The sequence below is a fragment of the Pteronotus mesoamericanus genome, unplaced genomic scaffold (genome assembly GCF_021234165.1).
Source record: "Pteronotus mesoamericanus isolate MK-2021 breed Mesoamerican mustached bat unplaced genomic scaffold, CSHL_Meso_final scaffold_31, whole genome shotgun sequence".
NCBI lineage: Eukaryota > Metazoa > Chordata > Mammalia > Chiroptera > Mormoopidae > Pteronotus > Pteronotus mesoamericanus.
In genome coordinates, this window is record NW_026555312.1 from 36,256,485 (window position 1) to 36,280,954 (window position 24,470).

Sequence of the window (24,470 nt, forward strand, 5' to 3'; positions counted from 1 at the left end):
TTAAGGGACATTCACAGTCCTGGAAGTTACACTTTCAAAGTACAGCTTCGCCCAGCGAACTGGTGCTTTTACCAGTCTTATTTCAAGGGAAAGAGGCTCTGCAGTAATTTGGGGTTTGGGGACTTTGGGGTCTCTGGGCATAGCCAGGCCCTCAGGGTCTCTGGGCTGAAGGCTCAGTAAGGGTAGCCTTGGAAGACCTCTCAAACTTGAGAAGTCAAGGTAAGTCGCAGAGCAGGTAACCTAGAATCCATTCCCCATCCATACCAGAACCTTGCTCCATCTGCTCACCAGAGAGATGTCCTCTAATGAAGGTCCCCATGACTCCTGAGAAGTGGGCACAAATACACTACGGAGTCAAGCAGCATGAACATATGTCATGGACCCATTGACTTTGGGCAAATCTTTTGCCTTCCCTGTGAATCAGGGAATCAATGGGACAGAGTGCCACTCACAGGACCTTGTGAGGATCGGATAAGATGGATCCAAAGTGGTCCATTAACAGTAATGTGTCAGAAAGAGTTACTATTATTCTTGTTGCTGTTATTGATTCACTGGGTATAAGGGGATACCTTCCCACAGTCCTGGGGGACTCAGAATCCTCCCTGGCCTCGCAGCAGCATCCCTTCTCTGCAGTACAAAATGTTGGCTGACAGCTCTTTTGTCTTCCTGAAAAACCCCAACATCTCTTGCCTGTGGCTACAGCTGGGGAGAGGGAGGGAGATATGTTAGAACAAGGTGCTTCCCCTCATCAATACATATATCCTCCAGGTGATATCTGTCACTCAGTCCCAATCCAGAGGCATGTTGCTTCCAAGTCACTGCTTCTGCTGTTCTAAACCTGGAACCTGCCCCTCTTCCTTGTCCAGCTAAGTGGTTCAGGGTCCTACTCCAATTCCTCCTTCACCAGGGAGTCCTCCTGGATTTCTCCAGTCCAGTGGTGGTCAATGGCAGGACTAGAGGAGAGAGGGCAGGAAATTGGGCTCAACCTCTAGTCTGTCTGGTTTGTGCCATGGCTGATAAACAAAGAGCTTCCTTGAAGGGAGTGTGCCTCTGTCACACCACCAGGTCTTTTCTGGTTACCTGTCTGTCTCCTCCTCTGACTGTGAGCTACTTCAGGAGAAGGCAGGGTCTGACCAGCCCCATGAGTACAGCAAGGGAGAGGGTGGATGAACAAGATTCTCCTTCCTATTTTAGGGAGGGAGAAATCCCGTTTGGTAAAGAAGCTCTCAGAATCCCAATGTCAGAAATGGGGATGGGAACCTAGGCCAATCCCTTAATTGGGGGAGTTGCGGGCCAAAGAGGGAAAGGGACTTGCCCAAGGTCACACAGCCTGTGTGGCCGTGAACTCAAGCCTAAGTTGCCTTCCCTGTCCACTATCCCTTCTCCTGCAGGCCTTGGTTACTCATCTTGGACTCCAGGGCAGACCTGTGGCCTCCCGCCATGGAGAGTGTCATCATCCTAAGAGATGAGGGAAGGAGTGGAGCAAGAGGTAGGTCCCCAGCCTGGTGAGTCACCCAGGCCAGGCTGGGCCCTCTTGGTGTCCAGTGGAACATTTGTAGAACAACTGAATTTCCTGGTTGATTACAAAAGATGGAATTTGATCCGGGTTTACATTTTCATTTGTTAAAAGGGGCACTGGGCGGGGCAGTGCTCCGCTGGGAATGAGGACATCTGTCTGCTTGTCCTGGCTCTGCTGTTACCACACTGTGTGCCCGTGGGCACCACCTTTCTTTGTCTCAGAAACAGAGGTCTTCATCTTCAAGGTGGGGATTGTCCATCAGCCCTAACAGCCCACTGGGGGAGATAGCCAGAAAGAAAAAGGGGAATTGGCTCTCCTGGGAGCTAGGAGTGAAGGAGAAGAGAACTAACATTCACTAGGTACCTTCTGTGTGCCCAGGCTCCCATTCTGTTTAGCACGTGGTATGCTTCTAGACAGGTGCCTGTGGTCGTCAGTTAAGAAATATTTGCAAAGATTCCAGTTTTTTTCCTTTTAGGCACATGGTGAGGAAATGCACTTCCCCTTCCCCTTGAAGTTGGGCAAGTCCATGTGACTTGCTTTGACCAATGAACTGTTAGTGGATATTACCTGTGTCACCGACATCAGGGAGCTTTACCAGACAGTGTGGCCTTGGCCACACCTCTTCCTGCTGCCATGGCATTGTGGGTACACATACTGAGATGGGTGCAGCTCCTTCAGCCTGGGGTCCTGAGTGACAGTGAGGAACAGACCCTCCTCTCCCTTTGTAATCAAGGCAAGAAATGCAGCTGAGCTGTTTTAGATCTCTGAGATGTTTAAAGTTGTTATTGCAGCAAAACCTATTTAGTCTGACTGACAAAGGGCCACTCTATTCCCTGTTCTCTGAATGAGGAAAAGGAGGCTCAGAGAAGTTCCAGCTGCGACCAGAGTGTGTAACTAGCAAAGTTCTGAGTCAGTCTCACTTCACCTGGTTCCTAAGCCAGGGTCATATCTCCAGGCTGGCTGGGTACATTCCCACTGCAGACAGTCGGGACTGAAGCCTGGTGCTCAACATCTATTTCTCCCTGCTCTCCACTGTTTGCTGAGCACAGTGTCCCTGCAACCCGCCACAATGGCCCATTCGAGAGGCTGGACTGGGGTCTTCAGTCTGGGGGAGCTAGAGGAAGTCAGAAGAAAGAGGCATGCAGGGGTCATGAAACAGGGTTCCCGGGCTAGATGGACCTGTGTTCGAGTCCTTTCTCTGTTCCTCTAGCTGGATGACCTTGGGAAAGACTCTCCTTCTCTGAGTCTCAGTCTTCTCAGGTATCAAGTGGGAATGGTACTACTTCCCTAGTTGTCGTAAGGGTGAAATGAGATGTGAAGATCTTGGCACATAGGAGGATTTGACCCATGGGCTCCGTTACTATTGGAGGCAACAACCAGAGTGCAATAACTCTACTCTCCACTCCTGCCCTCCCCACTTGCTCAAAGGGAATAAGGCCAGACTTCCCTCCTCTGCTTTCTCTAGAAACCTGCTAAAGGCAGCTTGCTTCCTTGCCCCTGGGGCCCTCCTCAGCCCCAGAGGAGGGGAGGAAGCAGTCTGAAACCCCACTTACAGTGGGCAAACCGCAGTCCAGAGAACAGCGCTTTCCTAGGACCACACATCAAGAAGTGCTGGTAAAGCTGGGGTTACAGTGCCAGTCTCCTTGCTTAGTGGCTCTGTTTCCCAAGGGTCTGGAGGGATTTCCCAAGAAGGTTGCCCCAGACATGACAGGTGAGGCTTCAGGAAGAGGATCTGGGGGAGAGCCAGGGATTCAGTGGAGACAGCAGTTCTTCAGAGCTATGGCCTGGGCCTGGGCCTTGTTGTGCCCCCACACCCACGCTCCCTAGTTGTCACCACTGCCTTCTTCCTGCTGTCACACTCTCCTTCCCTGTCAGGCAGCTCCTCCCTACAACGCGGCTTACCCAGAACATGGCTGTGCTGGGTCCCACCACACCTTTGCTCAGGGGGGCACTCCTCCAGGCTCAGGGCCACATAAATTCATCCCTCTGTCTACTGCCAATGCTAGGGACCACAGCCTGAAGATCATACCAGTGGCAGCTGCTCTTGTTCCCCCAATGTGGGCACACCACAGGAACCCTGCAAGGGAGGTGCTATCAACCCCATTAACAGAATGAGGAAACTGGGATTCAAGGAGGTTCATTTGCCAGAGTTGCCAGGGATGGAACTAGATTCACACCAGGCCTGTCCACCCCCAAAAGTCTGTATTCTCAGCATATCCACCCCCCACACCCTCTCCAGATGGATGGGTGAAAACAGTCCTTTCCTTTCAGCTCCCCACATCCTCCCAAGCTTACCTGCCGCCTCCTACCCTGTACTGTTCCTTCTTCTCCCTCAAGACAGCTTCCACATCTGACCCATTAGGTGGAGGTCCACTACCAAGCTACTAAAGGACTCTGCGATGCACTAAGGTTAGAATGGATGCCTGCCACTGACTGAGGCTCCTAGGAACAGGAGTCAAGTCTTTTGCTCTCTCTGCCCCCGTGTCACTGTCCACAGGGTAGACACTCAGGGGAGAGGGCTGAGGATAAGGAATCCAGAAAGGGACCAAAGAGTTGACTTGAACGCTCAGGCAGGGCAGAGGATTGCGTGTTTTAAGGAAAGTGTTTATCCAAGTCCTGGACAAGGGCTAAGGGGGGACACGAGGCCCCACTTTGGCCATGGGTTAAGCTCTGAGGAACACAGGCCCCCTGATCAACACTCAACAGCCCCAGAGACCTCCCACTGCTCCTGCGGCTCCCTGTCTTGCTATCTCTCCCTCCTTGCCTTTTTCCACCCCCTTTCCCTGCCCTTTTTCCTTTCCTAAAAAACACAGAGAAATGGGATTCAGAAGCCTACACCGCCTGCGAAGTATGGTTCAGCCTCCCCAAAAGAGGAAATGCCAGCACTCTGGTTCTCATGGCAACCTCAGCCCCCACCCCCCACAACCACCCTGCACCCATATGGTAAGATTAGCATGGCACTGACTCAGCTGCACCGTGGAATCCTAGGCCCAGGCTGCAACAGGTGATGTTGGTTTATTTGGCTGCACTTGCCAGAGCTCACCCTCCTAAGCAAACGAGAGGACCTCCTACAGGGATTCTTTCGCGGGGTCGGGAGGCAGGGGGCAGTCTGTTTTAAGACCTACCCAGGGTGCAAGGAGGTGGGGGCAATATGCAGGAGTTGCCTCAGCCCTGAGTAGGAAACTTTCTGTGGTCAGCAGTAATCTGGTACAGCTTTGAACTGTTTTCAGCTCCTGAAGGCAGAACAGAATGAGCTGGTCAAAAGGGGGAGAAGAGTTCCTTCTGCCTACTCCTTCCCTCAGCCTTTGACCCCCAAGGCATGACCTGGACTTGGAGGGTTCTGTTAGGAGTGGAGGGATGCAGGAAACAGAATGCAGGTGGGGCTGGTTTCTTTGCCACTGGCAGTAGAGCACCAGCTACCTGTCTCCACTCCATACCGCACCACAGCACTGATGCCCAGCAGCCCTGGTCTCTGAGCTGCAGAATGAGGAATCAAAGCTTGGGTCCTCACCATGGCTGAGCTGCCCCAGCACTGCCCCTTATTCCCCTAACTGCTCCCTAACCCCAGGGCAGCTCCTACCAGCCTGCTATGTGGACTCCTGGTTTTCAGGCCAGCTGGCATTTCCAAGACTAATGAAATGGAAGCTGGTGCTGGGCAGGCCTGCAGACAGCAGGCTGGGGGCTGAGAAGCAAATCTCCTGGGTCCTGGCACCACTCTACTGCTCTCCTTGGCCCCGCAGGACAGGCACAGCAGAGCAGTGGGGTACACCTGGGTGCCTGTCCTGCCTGGCTCCTCCTCACCCCATCTAACCCTGGAGCAGCTGCCCTGGGTCACCGAAGAGGTACCCATGGTAGGCTAGGTGGAGTGGGGGCTGAGTCGGGGATGGGGGTAAACCAAGCCCCAAACCTAAGGGGAATGGAGCTTGGGGCCCACTTAGTCTGGCTTCATAAATATGGCTCTTTCTGTGACCTTGGGGTCATTTTCCCTCGATGCTCTGAACCCCAAGCTTCCCTGTTTGATCCCTCCTGTATTCTCCCCATTTCTAATCCCTCTCCCCAAACAATTCTATGAGTGTCAGAGCCAGGGAATTCCAAAGGGATGAGCCTAACCCCTTAGGAACACATGGATGGGACCCAGAGAGGGTCAGGAACTGCACAAGGTCACTCAGCAAGTCTGGGGTCAAGCTGGGCCCCAAAACAGGCCCCCTGCCTTCCTGCCCACAGTCCTCTTAGACTCTTGAGCTGCTCGCTCTGATTCTTTCTTCCCTTCAGCTCTGCAAGAAAGAAAGGATGGATGGGAAGGAGGATGGATGGATGCATGGATTGATGGATGGATGTGGTGGGGCGGGGGGCAGGGATTCAGGAACAGATGGGCTTTGAAGTTCCTCTGCAGAGGCCTTGGGGAGAGGGAGGAGGCCCAGAGAAATTGGAACTGTTACAAAGTTGTGAGTTAAAACATTCTTCACACTCCCGCCTCCTTTACTGTTCTGATGCACCAAGACGTGACAAAAATGTGTCAGATTTTTTAAAAACCACACACATACACAAATGCCAGTCCCCATCTCCACCGCCCGCCCAGGCTTGGGCCATCTGTTTCCCGGGGGTGAGCAGGGAGTGGGGCTTGGCAGTTGATGCCATCCCTCTGGATACCCCCACCACTGGGTCTGGTCCAGTAATGGCCATCAAGTGATGTATCTAGGAAGGTGAGGGCTGTGACACTGCCGTCCCCTGGCCATGCTGCCACTCCTTTCCAACTTACTGCATTTGGGGTTACTGGGGCTGAGAGCCCTCTCTGGACACCAAGAGCCCACCTCATGGTATAGATGGGAAACTGAGGCCAGAGACAAGAGGCTGGCACAGGTCTGAATCCCTGTCCCTCACTCATTCAACAAACACTGACTGAGCACATTCTGGCGACAGTACTGCTTTGGGCACAAAGGATTCAGAGCTGAATAGACAGCGCAGGAAACAGCCAATCAACAAGAATAAACACAATGAAAAACTGGTCTTCCAGTCGAAAGTGCTAAGGACAAGGAAACGGGCGGGCCCTGCCACAGGGGCTGGAGGGAGGTTAGGCTGACCGATCGCCATGATGTGTCTGGGATTGTCCTGATTACAGCACTCAAAGCCCTGCACCCTGGAAATGCCTTGGTCTTCAAGCTGGGTACATTCTTGCTGAGTTCCAAATATGGAGACTCAATGTAAGGGTCTGGGACCCTGAGAAACGGGGAGCTCTAGGGGGCAGGAGGGTGAGATACATCACATAGGGCCTGGTGGGTCCTAAAAGGGAGTGGGGGTTTTATCTGGTCACAGAGTCTAATTTTATTGTGGTCATAGAGCCAAATTAGGGAGAGCACAGGTTACAGCCAGTAGAGAATTTAGAAAATTCACCAAGTCTGGAAGCCTGGGGCAGGGCAGTGGCTCAGGTACCTGGAAAAGGTGCAAGAACTAGATCTTGCCAGGCCTCCAAATCTTCCCCAGGGACTAGAGACTTTAGCTCAAGGTCATCGAGGAGCCAGCCACTGAAGGGTATGAGCAGGGGCTTGGTGTGGTCAGATTTGTAAGTAAGAAACCCTAAGGCCCCCAACTTCTCATGCCCCCGTATGGAGCCCCTTTTTGCCATTCCCACAATGTCATTCACCACTGTCCTCACCCCCAAATGTGGGAAAACCTGGTCATCCTGCAGGGCCCAGTGCAAATGCCACATCCTCTGTAAAGTCTTCCCCGATTTGCTAAGGAAGGCAGATACAATCACGCCCTACCCTGGGTTCCTCCACTCTGAGGACCCCCAAGCATGGGTCCTGTAGGAGCCCTCATCACAGGCGTCACCCTGCCAACTCCCAAACTTTGTCACACTGGATCCTCAAGGCCTTCTGATTAGATCCACATCCCAGCTGTGGACATGGAGACTCAGAGAGGGGAAGTGATTTGCTTGAGACCACAAAGCAGTTGGTGGTTGAGGGCAGTTCAGAACTATGTTACTTCTGAGTTAAGAGTTCCTGGGGCCTTGCTGAGGGGTGGGGCAAATAAGGAGTGGCCAGCTCCCTTCCCACAGGGGAGGATGTGTAGGCTGGATGAAAATGGGCCGTGGGTGCGGTGGCTGGCTATTTGGGAAAAGCTGGCCCTGGCTGGGAGATTTATAATGGAAGTCTCCCAGATCGATTACCTAGTTACCTTGAAGGGCTAGCAGGTTAGGAGAGGCTGGGGAGGGTGGGTGGGACCATCTAGGACCAGCTGCTAAGCTTCCTCCAACAGAAGGGGCTGGGGGCAGCCAGGAGACTGCCTGGGGGAGAGGGAAAGGGGAGAGGTCTTAAGTGCCTCCATTATCTCACATTTGTCTTCTTAAAGTGGCTAACGTCCTTGTTAGAAAGCAAGAAGCTCTTCCTCACTCCTCACTTCAGGAGTTCATTAGGCCATCCTTCTAGACAGGAGGGCTTGGCACAGTTATTTTTCTTCTCTGAGTCTCAGTCTCCCCACCTGCAGAATGGGGATCCTCATCCCAGCTTCCCTTACCCTAAAGGGTTCATCTGAGACTCACATTAAATCAAACTCACAGACAGGCTCTGGTGCATGTCCAGCCTGGAGTAGAGTCAGGGATGTACCAGAGGGCCAGGTAGCTGCTCAGCCACAGAAGACTTGGACAGGTTCAGACACTGTGGGGAATGTGCTGGTTTTGGCTCCTTAGGGTGCTGTGTGATAACCTCTGCACCAACATATGTTCCTTCCTTCCTTTCCTTCCTTCCTTCCTTCCTTCCTTCCTTCCTTCCTTCCTTCCTTCCTTCCTTCCTTCCTTTTTTCTGTTCCTTCCTTCCTCCCTCCCTCCTTTCCTTTCTTCATTTTATTTATTTATTTTTAGAGAGAAGGGAAGGGAGGAAAAAAGAGAGGGTGAGAAACATCGATGTGAGAAACATCAATTGCTTGCATCTTGTACATGCCCCGACCAGGGACTGAATCCGAAATCTAGGCATGTGCCTTGACCCAGATATCAAACTGGTAAGTTTCACTTTGTGAACAACACCCATCCAGCCAACTGAGCCATGCCAGTCAGGGTACCAACGGACTTTCTAAGGGGTGCTCTGAGATCCTAGGGAGAGGCTGCCTAGCCTGGAGCAGCACCCTCCCAGGTGTCTTGTGGGAAAACTGTGAGCACCTAGGAAGAAGCAGAGCCCTCCCCAGGTGACCTCCAGCAAACAGCTGACATGGTCTGTAGTGCAAACAATGTGACTCTCTTCCCTGTACCACGTGGGAGCTGGGATGGAGGTTTAGAGGAAGGAAAGGGAGGTTTGCCCCTGCTCCCTCATTCTCTTTCCACTCAACATTCTTCCCTTATCTCCCTAACAATTAGAAATTCATTTGGGTTAGTGTATTAATTAAATGACTTAATACATGTGCAGTGTTAACAATAGTGCCTGACACACAGTAAAAACTGAGGTAGTAACTATTAGTATTGTTAATATTATTGCTACAATGCCCCTCTATTCAAGTCCAAATACCATAGTCAGGATAAACTGCTACCAATCACTTCCACCTTCGTGTGAATTAGTTAAAAACCACCTTGCTTTCCTGATCTAAGATCAGTTTCTCTTAAGATGGAGGTAAATTTGGAGCTTGCTGTGTGGGGGGCATAATAAGAAAGACCTGAGCCTCTGATCATCTGGTTTCAGAGTGATACCAGGTCTTCCTAGCCTGGGTGGAGAAGGTGGAGAGTGAGGGGTGAAAAGCCTCAAAGGGCTTGACAAACCACTAAACCAGCTTTCCAGTTTGGGAGCAGGGAAACCTACAGAGGCAGCGATAAGCCTCCTGCTTGGAGCACAGGCCTCTTCCCAAGATGGGCAGGAGGGAGGGAGGATGGGATCTGAGCTGTCCCAGAGCCTGACTGCCTGCTCACCACCATGCTGGGCATCACAAGGAGAAGCTACAGAGATAGGGACAGGCCTGGGAGGTGGGGGTTGGTTACGGGCACAGAGTGGAAAATGAAGACCTTCAGATGGACAAAAGTAAGCTAATTTTCAGACAGGCCTGGGAGGGAAGCCTAGGATGGGTCAGCTGTGCCCTCGAGGGCTGGCCATGCCACAGAGGCCAGTCAGTGCCCAACCCACAAGACCCAGAACCAAGAAAGCAGAACAGAGGAGAGGTGGAGTAGGAGGCTTTGGATTAACAAGATCCCACAAGTTAAAGCATGAGGAACTGTGGTCAGACTTGCAGAAAAAATTCTTGGCCAGCTCAGGGAACAAACAGGGAAGTCTGGACCCCTAAAGACATGGGTCTGCCTCTATCAGAGGAGCTCATCCCAGTTCCACCTCAAGGCAGCAAGCAAAGCCTCCTTGCTGAGTGTCCAGTTCTGGGCAACCTTTCTCACCAGGAGCAGGTCTGTGTTCCCTATGGGTAGGCACTGTCCCTGCCTATTCATGTGCCTTGAAAAGCCTCCCTTTAGGCCTCAGTTTGTGCATCTATGAAATGGGGATAACAGTGCCTGCTTTGCCAGGCCATATGAGCCTCCAAATGAGACACAATCTATTCCCTGCTGAGCCACCACCTCTGAGGGCAGGGCTGAAACAAGGCCTTCTCTGTTTGCTGGGTGAGCAGTTGGTCACATCCTCAAACCGCTCGAGATCCCGTGTCTCTCAGGCCACTGACTTCCCCACCCTCTGCTCCCTCTTTTGTCCTGCCCTTCCTAGAGGAGGCTGAGCAAGCTGAGACAGGGCGGCCCTCTGTTCCGCTGGGCTTTAGTTTTCCTGTCTGCACAATGGCTCTGCTGACCCAGAAGATCTCGCAGACCCTCCAAAGGCCAGTGGCTCTTGTCAGGAAGAGGTCGTCTTGGATCCTATCCCAATCTTCATGGTCCATTCCTGCCCTGGACATGGCCCACAGTGCACCCTGCCCACCAATCCTTCCAGCCCAGGATCCTACCTGGCCTCTGAATGGAGGCCAGAAAAGGATGGGGATGTGGCGAGCCAGAGACACCTCCAGCACAATAGCTAATAACCAGCTGATGGACTGAATGATACCTTTTCCAGTTCCTTGCCTTTTAGTCAGGGAAGATGTACAAGTGGCGTGTGCGTATGATCCTAGCCCTCAGGGTCCCGAGGCTCCTGTGTGTGCGCTGAGTCAGACAGGTGAGCAGAGGGATGATGGTGCGGACAACTCCTATTCTCCCAGAGGAAGCCCCAGCTGCCCCAGCTCCTGCCTGAGGGGCCCAAGTGTGGGGTAGCAGCTTCCTGGCTGAGGCTGTACAGAGTGAGGGAAGGATGTACCAGGTGTGGTCCAGATGGAGGGAAGATGGGGATGGCAGGGGACCTTGAGGACAAGCAGTCACCAAATGCCTTTCCACAGGTTCTCAAGGAGGAGGCAGGCTGTCTGGAAGTCGATAATGTCACAGGAACCCTAGTCTGAGGGGGGCGACCCAGCCCTGCTCTAGGGCCCACCCAAGCAGACCATGACCCTACTTCACCTCCACTTCTCAAACCCTAACTCTCTCCACCCCTTCTTCAAGGCCTTCATCCTTCTTCCAGCCAGACCTCAAGATCAAGGACCAGCTCTCTTCACCAATGTTTCCCTGAATGCCCGGCCACAGTCTCTACTCCATAAAGGGCTAGTCCAGACACTCCCTCTATGGCCTTTAAAAAAAAAATACATATATATATATGTATTTTTTTATATATATTATATTTTAAAAAAATCCCTTTATCCCTTGTAAGTAGCACAGGTACGTGCAAATACATACACACTTAGCAGAAAGGAACTGGCCTCTGGAGGAAGCGGGGAATGCCTGGGGTCACCCCCCTCTATGTGACAGCATTTTTGAGGATCTGTCTTCCCTCCAAATGCACCAAGTCTTGAGGCTAAGGCTACACCAGTGGCATCAAGAAGTCCTTTCTTATATCTCACTAAAATCAAACCAGCTTTCTATCCTTTCACTCCATATTTTTAGGTGGTCACTGAGGACCCTCAGTGGGTTATGCTGTGGTGGAAGGAAGGAGATATTTGCTGGGTCCCCTGAGAACTATGTGCCGAGAGCAGAGTAAAAAAAAAAAAAAAAAAAAAAAGTGGCTTTGTTGTCTCCCCGGGTAGAGACAAGGGGAAATTTCAGGTATCCCTGGGTGGCTTAAACCATGGTAATTCCCCAGTTTTCCCAGCTAAACAGGAAACCCTACCACCTCCCTCTGCCACCCAGTCCAGTGACTATCTCTCTGAGCTCAATGGATGTGGCAGTCTTCTGCCCTGGACTTTGGTCCTGTCTCAGGCATCGGCTTAACTTAGCCGAGTCCTACTCCAAGCTCCATCCTGAAAGGGAAATAATACCTTGAGCTTCTTTTATGTCCACCTTCTCTCAGAAACCCAATCCCATTCCTGAGGCATCCTACCCAGACCCCAGCCCCTGCCATATTGGCTAAAATTCCACCACGAGGGGTCCATCCTTTGTGTCTGCATTCTCTGTGAAAAGTTGCTATAACGCAGCCCAAGCTCCCCAAACCACTCCTTTCCTCATCCTCATACCCCAGGAGCTGAAGCTGGAGGGTCCAGCTGGAGACCGGGGAGCTTCTGTCACCTTCCATGCAACCAGCAGAGTATGGTAAAAAATTACCTGTGGTTCCTGAAGCCTAGCCTGGCATGCGGTCACCTGGACAGGGAGGCCCAGGGAGGGACTGGGTCCCACCACAGGGCACCTCTGGCAGACTGGGGCAGGACTGGGAATGGTGTTGGCCTTCAGACCATAGCCTGAGTCTGCAGCACTGAGCATCTGCAGGGAAGGTGAGGAGGCATCATGAAGATCTTTCTGGGAGACTGACCCAGATTTTCTCTCCCTCTCTTTCAGCCACACAAGAACACTGAGTGTGTTTGTGTGTGTGTCCCCAGCCCTGGCAGGGGGGAGGCTTGCTGAAAGCTCTGGGAAATGAGAAAAATCCTCCCAAACCCGTTGCTGCTGTAACTAATAGCTGAAACACACTCTTGACAATAAGGTGAGCCCTCAGGCCTGACCTTGCTGCCAAGGGCTAAAGCCCCAGGCCTGGCTGTTGGGGGAGAGCCCCAGGCCCTGAGTGTTCAAGGCTGAGCCCTGACCCCACTCGCTGCCTTTCTGACCTCTCCTTTCTGGGCAGTGTCCCACAGGTCCCGCTGGTGCTGCCCTGGGAGTGAGTGAGCTCCCCATCATGGGGACCAAACAAGCAGCAGAGTAAGGGTACCTACCTGTCAGGATCTCATGCCAGGCACTTAGGGATGGGTACGGGGAGGTGTGCACAGAACAGAGTTGGATGGCATCTCTAGGCCTGAGCTGTCCACCTGATGCCCACCTCCACCACAGTGCCTGTCCTTCAGAAGGCCAGGCCTCAGGACTCAAGGGAGGGCCTGTGAGAGGCAGGGCATTGCTGGGCCCAGGTTAGGCAGAGGCAAGTTTGGGAGCTTTCTGGCTCAGCTGGGAGGAAAAGGTTGGGTCCTGTGGGGCTGCTAGCATGGCAGGCACACATGTGAGGGCAGAATTGTACTCCCAGGGACATGCTCCATCAGACACAAGGACAAACACAGCTGGACACACATGACACACACAGACCTATAAGCATGAACAGAAGTAGGCCCCATGAGGCGTGTGAAGTTTTATCCAGAGATCAGCCTCTAGGTGTTCCAGTCAAATCCTGGAAAACCTTCTGGCATTAAGACTCCCCAGGGAAGCCTCCTCCTCTGCCAACATTGCAGGCCTCTTGTCTGACCTCTGTCCTCCTGCACCACCTCCTCTCCTGCCAGGCCTTTTCTGCACCATGCAAGGTATCTGCCCTGGCCCTGCCTTGCATCCTGACAGCTAGCGGTCTTATCTTTGTGGAAGACCCCAACATGTCATGTGTGACCCTACCTCATGTGTGACCTTGGGCAGGGTCCTGCCACTATTAAACCTCAGTCTCCCTTCTGCCCACTGGTGAGGTTGCTGTGAGGGCTGGGAGCTCTGATTGCTGGGAGGCACGGCCAGGTGGATGCAACCATGGTCACAGGTGCCCTCCAGGCCAGCACAGCCCAGAGCATCTGGTCCCTAAGTCCAAGGAGCTTCCCGACCTGGTCACGGTATCATTGTCCTCACACTCCACAGCTGGCTCAGTCCCCATGCTGGGGACCACCCTCTCCCCACAAACACTGACCTGCCCACACCTCACCCTATGTAGGGCGGGAAAGGAAAAATGAGAGCCTTCTTGCCACATGTCTTGGGCTAGAGCTGGAGACAGACAACGGTGGCAGGTCAGTGGAGCCACATGGCCTTGTTCACGTGCCACCACTTAGCAGCCCCGTGATCTTGGGAAGTTAATTTCTCTGCATCTTAATTTTCCTTATCTGTAAAATGGGGATAAGTGTATTTACCCCTTAGTGCTGTTATGAGGATCAAATGCTTATAAGATTCTCTGAACAAAAGCTAGCACAGAAAAATCACTCAAGAAACAAGAGCTGCCACTACTGTTTGTTTCATCAGGAGTTCAGAGCAGCCCTAGACCCAGCATGCAGCAAACGGGCAGGCTGGTAGCAAAGGCTGGGTGACTCAGCCTCTCCAGATGATGGCTGACTTGGCTTCTTCTGCTCAAGCATCCAAAGGATCTGAAGAGATCTGGGCAAAGGACCATGGAGGCAAGCAATAGGGTTGGAATGGGGGTGAGAGGACAGAGACCCAAGAATTCCCCGGTGGGAAGGGAAGAGGATGGACAAGGAGGTTCCCAGGAGTCGAGGAGTGCTCATCTTAGCCCTTCTGTTAGAAGCAGTGCACAGGTGAGGGGACAGGTGCAAAGACCTGTGGAGGCCAGCACCACAGAGGTGTTCAGATCTGAATGTGGCAGAGCTGGGGGGCGGAGGTGTCCTCCCAGCTGGAGGAGAAGGGCAGAGGGCTGAGTAGCTTCTCTCCCATCTCTGGCAACCTGATGTGGAGGGCCTCAGGCTGATGCCTGTGGGCTTTTCCAGGGGTGTGGAGGCCTTTCTTTAATCCAAGCCATCCTGACAGAACAGGAGGAACAAGGGGCCATGGGGTAAGAGAGGCAACCTGAGAAGTGAACTCCCTTGGGAGATACGTGCTCAACTAGCAAGTGCCTGCTAGAGAAGTGGAAACTGTTGACCTCTGCTCAGCCCACCCCTACTTCTCCTTCTCCTTACTTGAAGCCATTCCCCCATCAGTCTTGTCAGTGAGACATTAAATGGGCTGACATTAATAAGCTGGAGCTCCTCCACTTGTCTGCCAGATCAGGCCTCTGCCACGGAAGAACTGCTAATTAGAGCCATGATGAGGACATATCAATGACGGGCATCAATATTATTGCCTCCTGTGGCTCCCTGACTGTTGATTTGGGGCCATCTCTCCAAGACAACAGGGAGAAATGCTCCCTTTGGAGGAGGAGCACCTCCAGCTGCATTCATTCTTGAAACCAGGTCCTGTTCCCTTTGGCAAGGTCCTTCCACCTGCGGCCCAGGGCTGGGGCTGAGCTCAAGGAGTCCATGCTCTGGGAGGGGGAGTCGGTGATCTTGAGGAAAGACCTGGCTCACCGAGTGACTTCAAGCATGTCTCTCTAGATTTCAGTTTCCTCAAATGCCATATGGGTATGATAATTCCAGTTTTGCCTATCTTGCACAATGTGGAGAAGTGAATAAAGTACAAAACCAAGCTTTCAGAGGGTGATCTCAGTGCCAATGCGGGGGCTTTGTGGCATGGAGGAGACAGGTGGGGCCCCTGAGGGGCTGGGCGGCATTGACAACGGGATGGACGTGTTCTAGTTCAATGAACTTTCACAAGCAAATACCCTCTGCACCTTCCTGGCCCCCACAAAACACTCAAAACTTGGTAGGAATCAAACAAACACTGAAGCCAGAGAGAAGAGAGGCAAATCTTGAGGTAAATGTGCAGCTTCCATCTGGTGTCCCTGAGCCTCTGAACCTGTGAGGACTCAAAGCCTTCAACCTACCCCCAAAATCACGTATGCCATGCCAGTCACACGTGGAACTCACACACAGGGTATCCCTTTAGCCATTGAGAGCATCTCATAGGCAACCCTCAGAATGAGAGCAGCAGGGCACAGCAGAGAAGCCCTGTCAGAGACAGCCCAGCAGGCTGTGTGGGCTGCGTTGTGCCTGCAGTGTATCATAGTCATAGGCACATATATAAAACATACTCAGATCACAAACACATGGTCAAGTTCATCAGTGAATGTGTCCAGGTTGGAAATAGGCCAGCACACATGCATGCACACATGTATCCACACACACACACATGCAGCATCTTAAGCCCAAAGCCAAGTGTGGACCATAAAACCTTTCCTGTTGAGAAGGAACTAAGTAACCCCATGCAGCCTCCCAGGCACATGTGGCCTCAGAAGCCGTAACTAAGCCAAGAAGCAGCGATGAAGAGGCTGGGAAGTGAAGCCCAGCGTGGCTTGAATATTTCACAGGAGATTCTGCTTCACAGAAAATGCCTCTTCGCCTGTGTGTGTGTCAGGGTGTAATTACCCATCAGGTCACAGAACAGAAAGCAGAAGTCTGCGTGTAGCTCTAGGTCTCGGCCTCATTCTGCCTCTGCCACAGGCCTGCCCCAGCCTTCCGCCTGCCCCCCGAGAAAGGAAAAATTGGATGCCACTTTGGGACCCAGAGTGTCCTGGCTCAGGGTCACCTCTGCTCTGGGTCATCAGACTCTGCCAACTAAGGAAGGGCCAAAGTCCACCACCCTTTTGTCCACTCCCCTTGGGTTCTCTCTGCAGGGGCTTAAGACCACTGGCTATCTCACTCCTTTATATTCCCCCTCTCCTCTCCAAACCATCAAACTGTTTATAGTTCCCTGAGCAACCGAGAAGACCAAGAAAGAGAATTCAGAGAGAAGGCAAACACCCGAGGAAGGGACAGAGGCCATCTTGACTGTTCCCTGGAGGCCCTTCCCTCACAGGGCTTGCCCACCAGAGTGGGGAAAGGGAGGAGGTCACACCTCCCTGCTCTTGCCTCCCACCAGGAGCACTCTCCCTCACTGCTTCTGCCCTAGAAAACAGCCACTGAGCATAAACTAAGTTCAGGTGGTATCTCCTCCAAGAAGCTCTCCAGGACAACCTCCCTGGGACAGGAGCATTCTCTGGCTCCTACAGCCCCTTATGTTTCCCTGTATCCCTGCTCTGTAATCAAGGGCTAAAAACTTAGATGCCTATAGGGGCCAGAGAGGAAATGACAGTGCCATAATGCAAAGTAAGTGGGCAGGACTTGGGAAGGGGAAAAGCACATGCCCTAAGGGGTTAACACAAAGTCACTTCATGGCCCAGTGACCCTACTCCTGGGACAAACCCAATCCCCAAAGATCATTTCCCAAGTGTTCATAATGGTATTATTCATAATTGCCAACAAGTATAAACAGTCCACATGTTCATGAATGAATGGATAAACAAAATGTGACATATCAATAAAACAGAATATTATTGGGCCACATAGAAGAATGAATACTGATCCCAACATGGATAAATGTTGAACACATTATGCTAAGGTGACACAAAGTCAGACACAAAGGCCATATACTGTAAGATTCAATTTACATAAAATGTCCAGAAAGGCAAATCCACAGAAACACAAAGACTAGTGGTTGCCAGGGGCTGGGGGATTGAGAAGGGGGAGTGTTTGCTAATAGGTTCAGGGTTTCCTTTTGAGGTGACATAGTGCTCTGGAATTAGTGATGATGCTTGTACAATCTTGTGAATATACTAAAGAATGCTGAATTGTACACTTTAAAACAGTGAGTTTTATAGTATGTGAATTATACCTCAATTTTAAAAAAGCAAATTGTTTAAAATGAAACAAAACACATTCATAACCCACATCCCTGGCTGGGGCCTCCAGTTTTCAACCTCTAGTTCATACATCTGTCTACCCGCAAGAATGGAGAGTCAGTCCTAACTGAAAGCCATCCATGGTCGCCAAAGCTGGCACCCCAAGGTCAGGTACCTGAGCCGTAGCAGTGACCACTGCAGCTTATTACCACAGACCACATTTCTTGCTTTGCAAAACCTCCCTCAGATGACTCTGGCCCACCGTCACAGCCATATGTCAAGCAAAGCCACTGAGGCAGCTTGAGGCAGGGTTGAGAAGAGAAGCCAGACTTCCTGATTCAGCGGCCAGCTTCTGGTGGGCAGAGGCAGGCAGACACAAAAGGGCAGGCAACTCTGCTGCCACTTCCCGCCTCGAGGCCAGATCCAGCCTCGAGGCTGGGATCCCCCAGCAGACCTCAGAATCAAGTCTACCTGAGCCTGGATTTGGCCTCAGTCCCCTTTGGGGCCCTGAAGGCAGCTCAGCCACAGCAGCAAGGGCAGGACTTGGGAAGGGGGAGAGCACATGTCCTAACTCCCACAATCCTCAGACATGACCAGGATCCTAACTTAAGTGCCAAATTTCTTAGAGGCAGAACTGCTTGACTGCAAGCTCTGGGTGGGCCAGGTGCAGAAAGACGTACAGGTCGGGTGACCAAACATCCTGGGACTGAGAGCTGCTGAAACTGGGACAATCCTGGGCAAGTGGGCCACCATACCTGGGCAGGCCCCAGCCCCTTCTTCTGCCCTAATGAATGAGCCGCGGGAGTAGGGACTCCTCTCCTGAAAGGTCTTTTGTCCCTTCTTCTTGTGCCTACCTTCAGCCATCCTCCCTTCCAGAACCTCCCATCAGCAGAAAGGAATCCTCTCAGCTTCTTTTTCAGGTCCCTCAAGAGGAAAGCAGGTTTCCAGAACCAGTCCCTTGAGCCCATGTGTCTATGGAGATGCTCTGGGAGCCATCGGGCAGAGGAACTCGGTGACAAGGTAAGGCCTTTACTCCTTCAGCCACGGCCTTCCTGTAGACTATCAGCTCCTGGAGGGCAGGGAATGAATTTCGGTTTGGTTCACAGCTGGGCCTCTGGTCTGGAAGGCTAGATGCCCCGAAAATATTTGCTGAATGAATGATTGAGTTCATTTTCCACTTTAGGCTTCCCTATGATAGGTTTGAATTAAAGAAAAAGAGTTTGGAAACTACTGGCCTCAGGAGTAATTTCTGAAGTCATCAGCTGGCCATGGAGGCCTTCTCCATCTGACCCCTCCCACCTCACAGCCTTCCTCCAACTCCCTGACAGGCCCCACCCCAGCACCTCCAGAGACCCAGAGTTTTACTCAGGTAGGTCCCCTTCCTGGAGTGCTCTTAGCCTCTCCTGAGCACCAGCTCAGTTCTTCCCACCTGCCTCATCTCTCCCACCCCCTACCCAGCTGAGCCCTGGCAGTGCATCTGGGAGGAAGTGCAGGTAAGAATGAGGGAACGGCTGAAGGTTGTGTCTGACTGCAGGTCACCCGGGCCCTAGGCCAGCCTCCAGCTGAAAGGCTGTCTGGGTGTCTCAGGGTCTGACTGCCAGCAGCTGGGTGTGAGGCCAGGGTTGGATGACAGGGGAGGGGAAGAAAAGAGAGAGACTGGGGAGAAGGAAAGGGGGAGGGGGAAGGGGAGGGAAAAGATAGGGAGGGAGAAGGGAGATGAGGGAGGGACTGCTTCTTAGCTCTAGGGTCCCATGAAGGCTAGCTAAGTCAGGGTCCACTACAGTGATGAAGGGATGGGGCAGCAGTCATCTTTTTATACACATAATGTCCCTCAAAGACACAGATTAGTTCCCCTGTGCAGACTGAAGTAAAGTGCGGGAAGGAACCCCTCTGGGAGAAAAATGTCAGCTTTAGACCAGCAGCCACATCTCCTTTCTACTCCCCTGCCCCATGCACCAGTGGGGTGGGAAGCAGCCTGATACCACCTGGGCCTTTTGCTTTATCTCCTTCAGCCCAAGAGGTTCAGCCACCCACCTGGGTGACCTCTAGGGTTAGACTCTCCTAACTCTGCTTCAGACTGAGCACTGACCCTTGTCCTATAGCAAACTCTGATCCTAGTTATATATTGAAACTTGAGCCTCACCACACATGGAGCCCCAACGCTGCTCACACAGTAAGCCCTGACCCTACTGCCACACTGAGGCCCAACCCTGCTCACACTGAGGCCCAACCCTGCTAAACACTGAGGCCTGACCCTGCTCACACTGAGCCCATACCCTGCTCACACTGAGCCCATACCCTGCTCACTCTGAGCCCCAACACTGCTCACACTGAGCCCTGACCCTATTCACACCCTGAGTGATGGCCCTACTCACACTGATCCCCGCTCTGAGAGGGTACAACCTCTAAGAACTAAAGGAGGTTCCAGAGACTTCAACTTCTCCTCCTACTACTCCTCAGAGCTGGTGACAGATCCAGTCTGTGGGTGTCAGACACAGGTCACAGCACTGAGTGACAGATGGCAGCTGTCCGTCCCAAGATGGTTCAGGGGTGGCTGATTACTGATCTTCTCAAGATCAAGACTGAGAATGTGATAAGCCTCCTCTGGTACCAGGACACAGCAGTGTCTATGAGCCCCATCATTGGTTTCCACAAAGAAGCTGCCACCCTTTTTCCCCGCTCCACACCCCCTCTGCCTCCCACAGGGATACAGCTCCACCTCCCTCTCTTTCTCAAGTGTCCCTGAAAAAAAGCTGTGAAATGCTGGAAACCGGTCCCCTCCCCTTCCATCCCTCTGCCCTCCTGGCCTTTCCCAAGGCAGATACATATCACGAAGGTTCCCATTCAGTGTCCTCAGCTGGCTGTTAGCTAATCCCTACAGAGGTATTAACTGATAATTAAGATATTAGCTGTAAACTTAAAGTATGATTCACCACAAGCAGCATTTTGGTTTTAACAGGTTGTTCTTGGGAACGGGACAACCTTTAAGACACAACCAAATGGCAAAGTGGAGTCTGGGAGTACTCGGTGCCTGGAGCCCTTATGGCCTTCTTGGAGCCCCCCATCAACAGAAAGAAGATGCTGGAGCTCAGTGAGCAACCTTCCAGTCTCAGATCCACCTCCTAAGAGTTGATACCATTAGACACGTAACAAAACCTCTTTGAATCTCAGTTTTCTCATCTGCAAATGGGTATATAAAATATCAACCTTGAAGAATTGTGGCAAGGCCCTCCGTACTCAAGAGCTCCCAAGGTCCTTAACATCCCTTTGCATGTCTCTCATTGAAGGTAACTGTATCAGCTTCCCCATCTCCTGCCTCCTCACACTCTACCCCAAATCAATCACCAAGTGTGTCTATCTCTCCACTTCCTAAATCTCTTCTCAAGCAAAGATCAATGGAGTCTTTGCCAAAGCCTGGACAGATAGGGGACTATGGGGACACTGAGCAGACAGTGGGAACGGAGAGTCTGAGCAGCAGGGAAGGAATGGCTTACTCAATAAACAGCATCAAAACACCTGGTCATTTAGGAAAAAACACTTAGATGTCTTCCTCAAACCACACACATAAAAACATTCTCAATGAAGAGAGATTTAAAGATTTTTAAATATCATAAACAAATAGAAAACATGATAAGACAACATTTTCAAAACTTTGCAGTGGAAAAGAGTAACAGACTTGATCACAAAACAATTTTAAACTTTTAAAGATTAAAAAAACCCATAAACTTAAATGACAAAAAGACCCATAAAACTGAAAAAAGTTTGCAACATATGACAGATAAGGGGTTAAATCCCCAACCCTCTTATAAATCAGTTTGTTCTTTCAAGTCAGTAAAATGCATTTCTCTCTCTCTCTCCCTCTCTGTCATATACACACACACACACACACACACACTCACTCTCTCTCTCTCTCTCTCTCTCTCTCTCTCTCTCTCTCTCTCTCTCCCACACCTCCACTAAAACCAAGTCACAGGTGACCTCCCAAGGCTAATGTAGGATCGTTGTTCAGTCTACATTTTACTTGACCTCACACTTGAAACACATCTGCCTTTGGCTTCCAGGATACCACATTTGCCTGGTTTCCACCTTGCTGGTTGATCTTTCTCAAGTTACCCTTTCAGTTCTTCCACAGCTCCCCAACTTCTAGATGAAGGAGGCCCCAGGGCTGGGTCTTTAGTCCTTGTTTTCTTTTCTCTCTATTCTCACTACCTTGATGCTCATCCAATCCCACAGTTTTAGAACTGTCTTTATTCTGATGACCCGTAATTTGTATCTCTAGCCAAATCTATCCCCTAAGCTCCAGCCTCATTTATCCCACTGTCAACTCTACACTTGCATGTGAATATCTACTGACACCTCAACTTTTATAGCCCACAGCCACCTGGGCAGTCACACAGGGCCCCACAGTCAGGAGGGTCTCAAGCTTGGTTTAGTGCTCTATTGTCACCACTTTGAAATTCTTAATATTTTTTTAAACAAAGGGCTACCCATTTTCATTTTGCTCTGGTCCCACACATTATATAGCCAGTCCTGTCCACCGTGGAGCTTCCCAACTCCAAGCCCACTCCCTATTCTCTGCTCCATCTTTGTTGTTGGCAGCCCCACCCTTCTAGCTACTTGGGCCAAAATCATGGGAATCATTGTTATGGACTGAATGTTTGTGCCTCCAAAATTCGTATGTTGAAGTCCTCACCTTAATATAATGGTATTTAGAGGAAGGGCCTTTGGCAGTTAATTAGGGTTAGATGAGATCCTGTGGGTGGGGCCCTCAGGATGGGATGGGTGCCCTTACAAGAAGTAGGGAAGATAACAGAGCTCTCTTTCCATTTGCACAGAGAAGAGATCTTGTGAGCACAAGCAAGGGAAACAGAGGGTCCTCACCAAGAAGTGAGTCTGCCAGCACCTTGATCTGGGACTTCCTAGGCTTTAGAAGTGTGAGAAATAAAAGCATGCTGTTTAAGCCCATCAGCCTATGGTATTTGGCTGTGGCAGCCCAAGGTGAGTAAGACAGAAATCTTTGGCTCCCTCGCTCTCACATGCACCACCTCATCCAATCTGTCAGCTAGTGCTAGTGGCTCTGCCATGAACATGCATCTGTCTTCTCACCTCCATTAACGCCCCCTAGTCCAAGCCCCCACCATCCCTTCCCTGGATCATTGCAAAAGCCTACTGGCTGATTTCCCTTCTTCCACTCTGGCCTCCTTCACAGCAGCCAGAATGAACTGGGTAAAACGAAATTCAGGTTATGTCATGTCACCAGTCAGAACCTTCCATGGCATCCTGCTTCATCCTAAGGAAATGCCAAGTCCTTAGGGTGATCCACAGACCCAGCATACCTGACTCTAGATCCTTTCCTGGCCGTACCTGCCATTCTCTCCTCAGTCACCCTGTTCTAGCCACACTGGACTTGTCACTGAGCCCTGAACAGACCAGGCCTGCTCCCAACTCTGGGTCCTGGACATCCACATGACTCATTCACTCACTTCCTACAGTCTTTATTTCAATGCCACCTCCCAGCAAGGCTTTGCTACCTACCATATCCAAGTAGCCCGATACTTCCAATCCCTTCCCTGCTTTATTTTTTTTTTGCTTCTCAGCATTTAACACTCATACACACACTATATTTCACTTAATCTGTTTTTCCTTGGCTCTCTGTCTTCTACTACAGCATAAGTTCCATGGAGCAGGTATTTGTCAGTTTTGTTCACTGTTAGACTCCTACCAAAATAGTGCCCAATATAGAGTAGGTGCTCAATAAATGCTTACTGAATGAATGGACAGATGAATAGAAAAATAAGCTGAGGACATGGCATGAACTTGCAATTCACAAATGAAGTGGTCAAGAAGCACACACAAATATGCTCAACCTCATTAGGGGTCAAAAGAAATGGGAAATAAAATCAGTTTTACCTATCAGATTGGCAGGGATTTAAGTAACTGACAAGGCCCATTGCCTCTTGTATGCGCAGTAAATCAGCATAGCCTTCTGGAGGTCGATCTGGCCATACAGATTAAATCTTTAAGTATGTGTGTCCTCTGACTCAGGCAGTCCACTACCAGGGACACTCCTGAAGGACCCAGAAGACAAGTGTACACAGCTGTATGAACTGGGAGACTCCCTGAGGGAGTTGTATAAATAGCCAAACACTGGAAACCACCTAAACAGCCACCATCAGGATTAATAACTGACACATAATTTAAAGACCATCTAATCGATGGGTGTAAAAGGAGAGTGAGGAACTCTGGAATGAGCTATACAATACTTGAAAGTTAAAAAATCAAGTGACAGAGCAGTATAACTAGCATGAGCCCATGTTTTTCCTTTTAAAATATGTTTATAAATACATAGAAAAATGTCTGGAAGTGTTTATCCCTGAGAAGGAAGAGATTATGGGAAGAGCTTGAACTGAATGTTTGAAATGCTTCTGGATTATCCAATAGATAGGTAGGTAACATATAAAGAAAATATCACCTTAATAGTCAGAAAAATAACTCATCTTTAAAGAGAAATCACTTCCCATGTCTCTCCAATGTAGAAGATGCAGAAACAGGACATTCCAAGCCTTCATAATCTGACCCTGACTCAACCCTGTTATTTTCACCTCTACCTCCACACCCTCAAGCACTATGGGATTCAGGCTGATGAAACAATTTTCTATTCCTATGTCTTTTCACAGCTCCAAGCTCGTCTGACAACTCTGTTGATAGGCATGAAGGCCCAGCCAACCCTGCCCTGTGACCGCCTAAGCCTGGTCTCTGCTGAGAGAACCAGACAGGGGGAGATAGGACCCTAAGACCACTCTACAGCCACAGTTGCTGCCCCAGCCTCCAATGGGAATGGCTCATGGGACCTGAGAGATCTGGCAGTGGCCACTCATTTTGACCTGAGCAAGCTTGGCCACCCTTGGCTGTAGGACACCTATCACAGGCACTGGAGGCCACCGATTTGAGGGGGCCAAGGTGGATCGAGCAGGGACGACTGGCCAGAGGAGGGAGCCTGGAGCATCAGCCCCCTCTAAGGTTGTCAGGTTTAGCAAATAAAATTGTATGTCCCATGCAATATTTGGGATATACTTGTACTAAAAAAAATAAAATAAATAAAAAATAAAAAAAAAGAGTTGTTATCTGTCTGAAGTTCCAATTTAACTGGACATTCTATATTTTTTTCTGGCAAACCTAGACCGCAACCCATCCCA

The 24,470-nt window shown here is 50.9% G+C and overlaps 1 protein-coding gene across 3 annotated transcripts in view; it reads right to left on the reverse strand.

The window, feature by feature from the left end:
* LINGO1 (leucine rich repeat and Ig domain containing 1) overlaps nucleotides 1–24,470 on the reverse strand; it is a 188,241-nt gene that overhangs the window by 36,426 nt on the left and 127,345 nt on the right. The gene's annotated exons all lie outside the window — the stretch shown is intronic.